Below are 12,857 nucleotides of genomic sequence, written 5' to 3'. Positions count from 1 at the left end.
GAATTTTTCATTATAGAACTTGGCTTGTATATTCCAACAATGGGCCTCCTCAAGTGCCCTAGGTCTTCGTGAGCAAGCAAGTTGGATGCACACCCACTAGTTTCTTTTGTTGAGCTTTCATACATTTATAGCTCTAGTGCATCTGTTGCATGGCAATCCCTACTCCTTGCATTAACATCAATCGGTGGGCATATCCATAGCCCATTGATTAGCCTCGTTGATGTGAGACTTTCTCCTTTTTTTTCTTCTCCACATAACCCCCCTCATTATATTCTATTCCACCTATAGTGCTATGTCCATGGCTCGCGCTCATATATTGCGTGAAAGTTTATAGGTTAGAGATTACTAAAGTATGAAACAATTGCTTGGCTTGTCATCGGGGTTGTGCATGATGATAGCATTCTTGTGTGACGAAAATGAAACATGACTAAACCATATGATTTTGTAGGGATGAACTTTCTTTGGCCATGTTATTTTGAGAAGACATAATTGCTTAGTTAGTATGCTTGAAGTATTATCATTTTTATGTCAATATGAACTTTTGTCTTGAATCTTTCGGATCTGAATATTCATACCACAATTAAGAAGAATTACATTAAAATTATGCCAAGTAGCACTCCGCATCAAAAATTCTGTTTTTATCATTTACCTACTTGAGGACGAGCAGGAATTAAGCTTGGGGATGCTTGATACGTCTCCAACGTATCTATAATTTTTGATTGCTCCATGCTATATTATCTACTGTTTTGGACATTATTGGGCTTTATTATCCACTTTTATATTATTTTTGGGACTAACCTATTAACCGGAGGCCCAGCCCAGAATTGTTGTTTTTTGCCTGTTTTAGGGTTTCGAAGAAAAGGAATATCAAACGGAGTCCAAACGGAATGAAACCTTCGGGAACGTGATTCTCTCATCAGATAAGACTCGGGAGACTTGGACCCTGCGTCAAGAAATGTAACAGGAGCCCACGAGGTAGGGGGCGCGCCTACCCCCCAGGCGCACCCTCCACCCTCGTGGGGCCCCTGTTGCTCCACCGATGTACTTCTTCCTCCTATATATATCCATGCACCCCAAACAATCAGAAGAGGAGCCAAAACCCTAATTCCACCGCCGTAACTTTCTGTATCCATGAGATCCCATCTTGGGGCCTGTTCCGGAGCTCCGTCGGAGGGGGCATCGATCACGGAGGGCTTCTACATCAACACCATAGCCTCTCCGATGAAGTGTGAGTAGTTTACTTCAGACCTATGGGTCCATAGTTAGTAGCTAGATGGCTTCTTCTCACTTTTTGGATCTCAATACAATGTTCTCCACCTCTCTTGTGGAGATCTATTCGATGTAATCTTCTTTTTGTGGTGTGTTTGTTGAGACCGATGAATTGTGGGTTTATGATCAAGTCTATGTATGAATAATATTTGAATCTTCTCTGAATTCTTTTATGTATGATTGGTTATCTTTGCAATTCTGTTTGAATTATCAGTTTGCTTTGGCCTACTAGATTGATCTTTCTTACAATGGGAGAAGTGCTTAGCTTTGGGTTCAATCTTGCGGTGTCCTTTCCCGGTGACAGTAAGGGCAGCAAGGCACGTATTGTATTGTTGCCATCGAGGATAACAAGATGGGGTTTTCTTCATATTGCATGAGTCTATCCCTCTACATCATGTCATCTTGCTTAAGGCGTTACTCTGTTTTTAACTTAATACTCTAGATGCATGCTGGATAGCGGTCGATGATTGGGGTAATAGTAGTAGATGCAGGCAGGAGTCGGTCTACTTGTCTCGGACGTGATGCCTATATACATGATCATACCTAGATATTCTCATAACTATGCTCAATTCTGTCAATTGATCAACAGTAATTTGTTCACCCACCGTAGAATACTTATGCTCTCGAGAGAAGCCACTAGTGAAACCTATGGCCCCCGGGTCTATTTTTATCATATTAATCTCCTAATACTTAGTTATTTACTTTGCTTTTATTTTACTTTGCATATTTAGCATAAAAATACCAAAAATATTATCTTATCATATCTATCAGATCTCACTCTTGTAAGTGGCCCTATAGGGATTGACAACCCCTATTTGTGTTGGTTGCGAGGATTTATTTGTTTTGTGCAGGTACGAGGGACTCGCGCGTAGCCTCCTACTGGATTGATACCTTGGTTCTCAAAAACTGAGGGAAATACTTACGTTACTTTGTTGCATCTTCCCTTCCTTTTCGGGGAAAACCAACGCAGTGCTAAAAGAGGTAGCAATGGGCAAGATGACTAAAACTCCGTTCTCCGGAACAAAGGAGCGAGCCAATGACTTACTGGAAATAATACATACCGATGTATGCGGTCCAATGAGTGTTGAGGCACGTGGCAGGTATCGTTATTTTCTGACCTCCACGGATGATTTGAGAAGATAAGGGTATATCTACTTTATGAAACACAAGTCTGAAACATTTGAAAAGTTCAAAGAATTTCATAGTGAAGTGGAGAATCATCGTAACAAGAAAATAAAGTTTCTACGTTCTGATCGCGGAGGCAAATATTTGAGTTACGTGTTTCACCTTCATTTAAAACAATGTGGAATAGTTTCACAACTCACGCCACCTGGAACACCACAGCGTAATGGTGTGTCTGAACATTGTAACCGTACTTTATTAGATATGGTGCGATCTATGATGTCTCTTACCGTTTTACCACTATCGTTTTGGGGCTATGCATTAGAGACAGCTGCATTTATTTTAAATAGGGCACCGTCTAAATCCATTGAGACGACACCGTATGAACTGTGGTTTGGCAAGAAACCTAAGCTGTCGTTTCTTAAAGTTTGGGGTTGCGATGCTTATGTGAAAAAGCTTCAGCTTGATAAGCTCGAACCCAAATTGGAGAAATATGTCTTCATAGGATACCCAAAAGAAACTGTTGGGTACACCTTCTATCACAGATCTGAAGGCAAGATCTTTGTTGCTAAGAATGGATCCTTTCTAGAGAAGGAGTTTCTCTCGAAAGAAGTGAATAGGATGAAAGTAGAACTTGATAAGGTAATTGTACCTTCTCTCGAATTGGAAAGTTACTCATCAGAGAAATCCATTCTCGTGATGCCTACACCAACTAGAGAGGAAGCTAATGATGATGATCATGAAACTTCAGATCAAGTTACTATCGAACCTCGTAGGTGAACCAGAGCATGTCCCGCACCAGAGTGGTATGGTAATCCTGTTCTAGAAGTCATGTTACTAGACCATGACGAACCTACGAACTATGAGGAAGCGATGATGAGCCCAGATTCCAATAAATGGCTTGAGGCCATGAAATTTGAGATAGGATCCATGTATGATAACAAAGTGTGGACTTTGGTGAACTTCCCGGTGATCGGCAAGCCATTGAGAATAGATGGATCTTCAAGAGGAAGACGGACGCTGATGATAGTGTTACTATCTACAAAGCTCGACTTGTCCTAAAAGGTTTTCGACAAGTTCAAGGTGTTGACTACGATGAGATTTTCTCACTCGTAGCGATGCTTAAGTCTATCTGAATCATGTTAGCAATTGCCACATTTTATGAAATCTGGCAAACGGATATCAAAAACTACATTCCTTGATGGATTTCTTAAAGAAGAGTTGTATATGATGCAACTAGAAGGTTTTGTTGATCATAAAGGTGCTAACAAAGTGTGCAACTCCAGCATTCCATCTATGGACTAGTGCAAGCATCTCGGAGTGGGAATATATGCTTTGATGAGGTGATCAAAGCATATGTTTTTTATACAGACTTATGGTGAAGCCTGTATTTACAAGAAAGTGAGTGGGAGCCCTGTAGCATTTCTGATATTATATGTGGATGACGTATTGTTGATCGGGAATGATATAGGATTTCTAGATAGCATAAAAAGGATACTTGAGTAAGAATTTTTCAATGAAAGACCTCGGTGAAGTTGCCCATATATTGGGCATCAAGATCTATAGAGATAGATCAAGACACTTGATAGGACTTTCACAAAGCACATACCTTGATAAAGTTTTGAAGCAGTTCAAAATGGATCAGTCAAAGATAGGGTTCTCGCCTGTGTTACAATGTGTGAAGTTGAGTAAGACTCAAAACCCGACCACGGCAGAATATATAGAGAGAATGAAAGTCATTCCCTATGCCTCAGTCATAGGTTCTATAAAGTATGACATGTTGTGTACTAGACCTATTGTGTACCTTGCCATGAGTTCGGCAAGGGGTACTACTGGGGAACGCAGTAATTTCAAAAAAAATCCTACGCACACACAAGATCATGGTGATGCATAGCAACGAGAGGGGAGAGTATTGTCTATGTACCCTCGTAGACCATAAGCGGAAGCGTTATGACAACACGGTTGATGTAGTCGTACGTCTTCACTATCGAATTATCCTAGTACCAAAAGTACGGCACCTCCGTGATCTGCACACGTTCAGCTCAGTGACGTCCCACGAACTCACAATCCAGCAGAGTGTCGAGGGAGAGCTTTGTCAGCACGACGGTGTGATGACGGTGATGATGATGCTACCAGAATAGGGCTTTGCCTAAGCACCGCTACGATATGACTGAGGTGGATTATGGTGGAGGGGGGCACCGCACACGGCTAAGAGATCAATGGTCAACTTGTGTCTCCATGGGTGCCCCCCTCCCCCGTATATAAAGGAGTGGAGGAGGGGGAGGGCCGGCCCTCTACTATGGCGCGCCCTGGGGAGTCCTACTCCCACCGGGAGTAGGATTCCCCTCCCCCCCCCCTTCCATGTAGTAGGAGTAGGAGAGAAGGAAAGGGAAAAGAGAAGAGAAGGAAGGAGGGGGCACAGCCCCTCCCCCTAGTCCAATTCAAACTAAGCCTTGGGGGGCGCGCAGCCTCCTCTCTCTCTCTTTCCCCTAAAGCCCAATAAAGCCCATATACTCCCCGACGAATTCCCGTAACTCTCAGGTACTCTGAAAAATATTTGAATCACTCGGAACCTTTCCGATGTCCGAATATAGTCGTCCAATATATCGATATTTACGTCTCGACCATTTCGAGACTCCTCGTCATGTCCCGGACCTCATCCGGGACTCTGAACTACCTTCGGTACATCAAAACACATAAACTCATATTACCGATCGTCACCGAACATTAAGCGTGTGGACCCTACGGGTTCGACAACTATGTAGACATGACCGAGACTCATCTCCAGTCAATAACCAATAGCAGAACCTAGATGCTCATATTGGTTCCTACATATTCTAGGAAGATCTTTATCGGTCAAACCACATAACAACATATGTTGTTCCCTTTGTCGTTGGTATGTTAATTGCCCGGGATTTGATCGTCGGTATCTCAATACCTAGTTCAATCTCGTTACCGGAAAGTCTCTTTACTCGTTCTGTAATACATCATCCCGCAACTAACTCATTAGTCACAATGCTTGCAAGGCTTATAATGATGTGTATTACCGAGAGGGCCCAGAGATACCTCTCCGACAATCAGAGTGACAAATCCTAATCTCGATCTATGCCAACTCAACAAGCACCATAGGAGACACCTGTAGAGCACCTTTATAATCACTCAGTTATGTTGTGACGTTTTGTAGCACACAAAGTGTTCCTCAATACTTGGGAGTTGCATAATCTCATAGTCGTAGGACCATGTATAAGTCATGAAGAAAGCAATAGCAACAAACTAAACGATCAAGTGCTAAGCTAACGGAATGGGTCAAGTCAATCACATCATTCTCCTAATGATGTGATCCCGTTTATCAAATGACAACTCATGTCTATGGTTAGGAAACATAACCATCTTTGACCAACGAGCTAGTCAAGTAGAGGCATACTGGTGACACTCTCTTTCTCTATGTATTCACACATGTATTATGTTTCCGGTTAATACAATTCTAGCATGAATAATAAACATTTATCATGAAATAAGGAAATAAATAATAACTTTATTATTGCCTCTAGGGCATATTTCCTTCAGTCTCCCACTTGCACTAGAGTCAATAATCTAGTTCACGTCTCCATGTGACTAATACCCAAAGGGTTTACTAGAGTCAATAATCTAGTTCACATCGCTATGTGATTAACACCCAAAGAGTGATCATGTTTTGCTTGTGAGAGAAGTTTAGCCTGCGGGTCTGCAACATTCAGATCCGTATGTATTTCGCAAATTTCTATGTCTACAATGCTTTGCATGGAGCTTCTCTAGCTAATTGCTCCCACTTTAAATATGTATCCAGATTGAGACTTGGAGTCATCTAGATCGATGTAAAAAGCTTGCATCGATGTAACTCTTTATGACGAACTCTTTTATCACCTCCATAACCGAGAAATATTTCCTTAGTCCTCTAAGGATAATTTTGACCGCTGTCCAGTGATCTACTCCTAGATCACTATTGTACTCCCTTGCCAGAAAAATGCTAAGGTATACAATAGGACTGGTAAACAGCATAGCAGAGTTTATAGAACCTATGACTGAGGCGTAGGGAATGACTTTTCATTCTCTTTCTATTTTCTGCTGTGGTCGGGTTTTGAGTCTTTGCTCAACTTCACACCTTGCAACACAGGCAAGAACTCCCTCTTTTACTGTTCCATTTTGAACTACTTTAAAATCTTGTCAAGGTATGTACTCATTGAAAAAACTTATCAAGCGTCTTGATCTATCTCTATAGATCTTGATGCTCAATGTGTAAGCAGCTTCATCGAGGTATTTCTTTGAAAAACTCTTTTAAAACACTCCTTTATGCTTTCCAGAAAATTCTACATTATTTGTGATCAACAATATGTCATTCACATATACTTATCAGAAATGTCGTAGTGCTCCCACTCACTTTCTTGTAAATACAGGTTTCATCGCAAGTCTGTATAAAACTATATGCTTTGGTCAACTCATCAAAGCATATATTCCAACTCCGAGATGCTTGCACCAGTCCATAGATGGATCGCTAGAGCTTGCACATTTTGTTAGCACCTTTAGGATCGACAAAACCTTTTGGTTGCATCATAGACAACTCTTATTTTAAGAAATCCATGAAGGAATACAGTTTTGACATCCATTTGCTAGATTTCGTAAAATGCGGCAACTGCTAACATGATTCGGACAGACTTTTAAGCATCGATAAGAGTAAGAAAATCTCATCGTAGTCAACACCTTGAACTTGTCGAAAACATTTTGTGACAATTCGAGCTTTGTAGATAGTAACACTACTATCAGCGTCCGTCTTCCTCTTGAAGATCCATTTATTCTTAATGACTCACCGATCATCGGGCAAGTCAATCAAAGTCCATACTTTGTTCTCATACATGGATCCCATCTTAGATTTCATGGCCTCAAGCCATTTAGCGGAATCGGGACTCATCATTACTTCCTCATAGTTCATAGGTTCGTCATGGTCTAGCAACATGACCTCCAGAACAGGATTACCGTACCACTCTGGTTCATCATGGTCTAGCAACATGACCTCCAGAACAGGTATATCAAATATACCTTTGTTCACTTTGCCATCCTTCTTATCCGCCAAATACTTGGGGCAGTTCTGCTTCCAGTGACTAGTCCCTTTGCAGTAGAAGCACTTAGTCTCAGGCTTAGGTCTAGACTTGGGCTTGTTCACTTGAGCTGCAACTTGCTTGTCATTCTTCTTGAAGTTCACCTTCTTCCCTTTGCCATTTTTCTTGAAACAAGTGGTCTTGTCAACCATCAACACTTGATGCTTTTCTTGATTTCTACCTTCGTCGATTTCAGCATCACGAAGAGCTTGGGAATCATTTCTATTATCCCTTGCATATTATAGGTCATCACGAAGTTCCAGTAACTTGGTGATAGTGACTAGAGAACTCTGTCAATCAATATCTTATCTGGAAGATTAACTCTTACTTGATTCAAGTGATTGTAGTACTCGGACACTCTGAGCACATGCTCACTAGCTGAGCTATTCTCCTCCATCTTGTAGGAAAAGTGCTTGTCAAAGGTCTCATACCTTTCGACATGGGCATGAGTATGAAATACTAATTTCAAATCTTGGAACATCTCATATGCTCCGTGGCGTTCAAAACATCTTTGAAGCCCTAAATCTAAGCCGTAAAGCATGGTGCACTAAACTATCAAGTAGTCATCATATCGAGCTCGGCAAACGTTCATAACGTCTGCATCTGCTCCTGCAATCGGTCTGTCACCTAGCGGTGCATCAAGGACATAATTCTTTTGTGCAGCAATGAGAATAATCCTCAGATCACGGATCCAATCCACATCATTTCTACTAACATCTTTCAACTTAGTTTTTCTCTAGGAACATATCAAAATAAATGGGGAGCTACATCGCGAGCTATTGATCTACAACATAGTTATGCAAATACTATCAAGACTAAGTTCATGATAAATTAAAGTTCAATTAATCATATTTAAGAACTCCCACTTAGATAGACATCCCTCTAATCATCTAAGTGATCATGTGATCCAAATAAACTAAACCATGACCGATCATCACATGAAATAGAGTAGTTTTCAATGGTGAACATCACTATGTTGATCATATCTACTATATGATTCACGCTCGACCTTTCGGTCTCAGTGTTCCGAGGCCATATCTGCATATGCTAGGCTCGTCAAGTTTAACCCGAGTATTTCTGCGTGTGCAAAACTGGCTTGTACTCGTTGTATGTGAACGTAGAGCTTATCACACCCGATCATCACGTGGTGTCTCGGCACGACAAACTTTGGCAACGGTGCATACTCAGGGAGAACACTTGTACCTTGAAATTAGTGAGAGGTCATCTTATAATGCTACCGCCGAACTAAGCAAAATAAGATGCATAAAGGATAAACATCACATGCAATAGAAGTATGTGACATGATATGGCCATGATCATCTTGCGCCTTTGATATCCATCTCCAAAGTACCGTCATGATCTCTATCGTCATCGGCATGACACCATGATCTCCATCATCTTGATCTCTATCAATGTGTCGTCACATGGTCGTCTCGCCAACCATTGCTTTTGCAACTATTGCTATCGCATAGCGATAAAGTAAAGCAATTGTATGGCGCTTGCATCTTATGCAATAAAGAGACAACCATAAGGCTTCTCCCAGTTGCCGATAACTTTAACAAAACATGATCATCTCATACAACAATTTATATCTTATCACGTCTTGACCATATCACATCACAACATGCCCTCCAAAAACAAGTTAGATGTTCTCTACTTTGTTGTTGCAAGTTTTACGTGGCTGCTACGGGCTGAGCAAGAACTGTTCTTACCTACACATCAAAAACCACAACACGGTATAGTGATTGCTTTTTGATCTTCAGAAAGAACCCTGTTCATTGAATCCGATTCAACTAAAGCTGTAGCGACCCGACCCGAATGGATCAAGTCTCTGTGCTTAGGTGTCATCCCTGGATCGGTATGCTGACACACACAGTACTCGAAGGATTTATAACAGAGGTAAATCACATGTATAAAGTAACGTAAATACTATTACCTCAATCCAAATAGCGGAAGCAACAAGGTTGTGGATTCCCATCAACACCAACGGCAAAGTTGAGTGTAGAAATCGTAACCCTAACGTATCACTTACTCGTCGTAAGAAACCTGCAACATAAGACGTTGCAGCCCGAAACGGGTCAGTACATTGAATGTACTGGCAAATTCACACCATAGAGAATGATGAACAATGGCTATCACTACATGCATATTTTGGCTGGTGGAAAAGCTCTAAGGTTATAAGGTTTTTGCGTAAAGCCAATTTTTCCCTACTGCAAAGGAATACATTTTAATTAACTATCATGGTGGTTGTGAAACATCGAGAATGGTTGACAGCATTCTCAATCCCAATTAAAAAATAATTAAAACCCAACAACATTAATTAGAAGTAACATGTTGAGATTCACATGATATTCAAGTACTAGATACTCAAGTTGTCCATAACCGGGGACACGGCTAATCATGATTAGTATGTACGCTCTGCAGAGGTTTGCGCACTTTTCCCCACAAGACTCGATCGCCTCCGTTGGATTTCTCGCACTACATGGTGTTTGAGAAACGGATGACCGAGACATAGTCTTTCAGAAGCGCTAGCACCTTACGATCGGGTAGACCGTACCACCTACAACCCCTACATCTGCTAGTCTACCACTGTAAGAGTTCGCACAACTTAGTCAACTATGCCAGAGCCCATAATGGCTTGTGGCTGCACACGGAAGTTTCTAGCATGAAAGATCTTATGATCCCTTTGAGCCTGGGTGGCGGTCCAAAAAAACAGGCAAGTCCTGATAGACATCAGGTGCCTCAATCCACCCAGATGTGTGTTTAAGTTGCCGCCTTAGATAAACCATTAATTAACAATACTCACATCTGTCATGGATATCACTCACCCAATCCACGTCTACTAGCATAGCATGGCATAATAAGCAAACGTATAAGTAACTCCCAAAGGTTTCATAATAATACAGGTAATAGGTACTACCTCATCTACTTCCCATCCCACAATTTAATTAGATCCTAATCATGCAATGTGAGAGGATTGATCTAATGCAATAAAACTGGGTTGTAGAAAAGGTATGATCAAAGTGTGAACTTGCCTGCAATGTAGATGAAGATGATTCGCACTTAAAACTCTTGATAGATCTACTCGTCACACTCCGGTCAATCTACCGTAAGCAAACAATAGTAACCACACAATAAGTACTCATCTAATGCACAAGTAACACTCGAACGAGAGAACGAACCAGAAAGTTCAACTTAAGAACTCCGGTTGCAAAGAAAGAACGAACCGAACAAACGACGGAAAACAAACGGCGGAAGAAAACAACTCGGTTCTAGCAAGTTGAAACTAGGTCAAATTTTACCAGGGCAAAAACTTGTTTAAGTTGATTAGACGGAACGGCGGTTTCGAGACGAAACTCCAGGCGCTTGAATTACCTGATTCAGATAAACGGGCGAGAAGATAGGCTAGAACGAAGATCGGATCTGAGATTCGCGATCGCAGAATAAATCCGACAAAAAGAAAGAGACGAACGGTTAAACGAACGGGCGTCGTTAACCGGGAATAGTCAGTGATCACGTTCGTTGAGACGAATGGTCCTAAAGAAGAACAAAAAACCGATCTAGGGTTTTCGAAAAAGAAAACGGAGAACCGATCTAGGGTTTCGGAAAAGAAACCGAAACGAAGAATCGGAGAGAAAAACCGGAAAAGAAAACCGGAACGGTTTCTTTTAAAAGAACCGAACCGCGGGGAAGAAAAAGAGAGGCGCGAGGCTACCTCCGGCGAGGCGGGGCGAACGGTGGCGACGGCGGCGTGCTAGGGCGGCGGCGGCGGCGCTATAGGGGCGGCGGCGGCGGGTGAGGGGCGCGGGGTGGGGCGTGGCTTGGGGAGGAGAGGGGGTTTGGGTTTTTTGGTGTGAGGAGAGGGGGGGTCTATGGGGGTATTTATATAGGAGAGGGGAGAGATTACTTGGGGTAGGGGACAAGAAAAAGAGTAGGAAAAGGAAAACAAAACAAAGGAAAGGGGGCTAAGAATCCTACTAGGATTCGGCCTAGAAGGATTCCTCCTGGGAATCGGTAGTGGAGGCGGCGGCTGGCGCCTGCCTAGCGCTGGCACGCGCGACGGGGAGGCTGGGGCCTGGCCGGCTGGCTGGGCCTTGGCCTGGCTGGCCTGCTGGAATTTTTTTTTAAATCGGTTTCGCGCGCAGAAAAACACAAAAAAGAAAATCTAAACGGGCTCCAAAAATTCTAAAGTAAATTTTCCCCGACTCCTAAAAATGAGTCGAACAAAATGAACTTTACTCTGGACCTAAAATGCAATTTTTGAAAACGCGCATTTTTCCCTATCCAAAGAAAACGCAAACAAAACTCCGGCAAAACCAAAATTGATCTATTTATTAATTCTTCATTTTTTCCTAAATTTGGGAAAGTGTCACACCCTAGCTAGTTTATGCATTAGAGTGTTGCATCATGTCTATTCTTTCATCAGAAACCTGAAATGGGGATGACAGAACCCCCAGCCCCCTCTGAAACCAACTAGGGTTTACTAAAAACTTTTTCAATGAACCTGGAATGCCCTTCTAAAATGCCCATCATTTTTGTCTTGGTTCATAACCTCTGCCAGAAGTGATGCACATTTTCCTAGGCCATCTTAGGGTCTTTGAATTAAATCATAGATATTTGAATTTGGGCATTTAAAATTATATAAAATATTTCAAATGCTCAAATATCTCCAAACTAAAATGTTTCATGTTGGAAATAATCCAACTATGGACCAGGAGTAGTTTGGTGATTTTAGGAGTTGCCTAAGTATTTTTAATAATTCAACAAAGTTGCAGAGGAATTAAAAAACAGAAAACAGGGAATAACAGAAAACTTACCTGGTGCCCAGCACCCGGCCCACCTGCCGGCCCAGCCCAGCGTCGCGCCAGCGAGCTGCTTGCCGGCCAGGCAGGCAGGCAGGTGCCCGACGGCGGCCGCAGCGTGCGCCACGCAGCTGGCCGTCGCCCTGCTTCACCTCCTCGCCTCGTTGCTGGATGGATGAACTCCACGTCGAGCCGTGAACCCCCAGGACACCTCCATTCTCCCCCAACTCCTCTCTCTCGCGTTCCCCCGCCATGGCCGACGCCATCGCCGCCACCCCCTCGCCGTAGCCACGCCCTCCGTCAACCCCACGTCGTGCCGCCGTGTCCAGGAGCTCCGCCACCCTCCTCTCCTTCGAGCAAGCCGAGCCCCGAGCGCTCGCAAAGCCCGAGCCCACCGCATCGACCGATCGAACCGCCGTCACCGGAGATCCCCTTCAATGCCGTCGTCGCCCTGGCCCGTCCCCGGCCGCACCAAGTGTTTCGTCGAACTCCCTGTGAGCTTAACCATCTTCCCCTCCCTTCTTTTCTTGCC

The sequence above is a fragment of the Triticum dicoccoides genome, chromosome 5A, assembly GCF_002162155.2.
Source record: "Triticum dicoccoides isolate Atlit2015 ecotype Zavitan chromosome 5A, WEW_v2.0, whole genome shotgun sequence".
Lineage (NCBI taxonomy): Eukaryota > Viridiplantae > Streptophyta > Magnoliopsida > Poales > Poaceae > Triticum > Triticum dicoccoides.
This window is presented reverse-complemented; position numbering follows the sequence as displayed.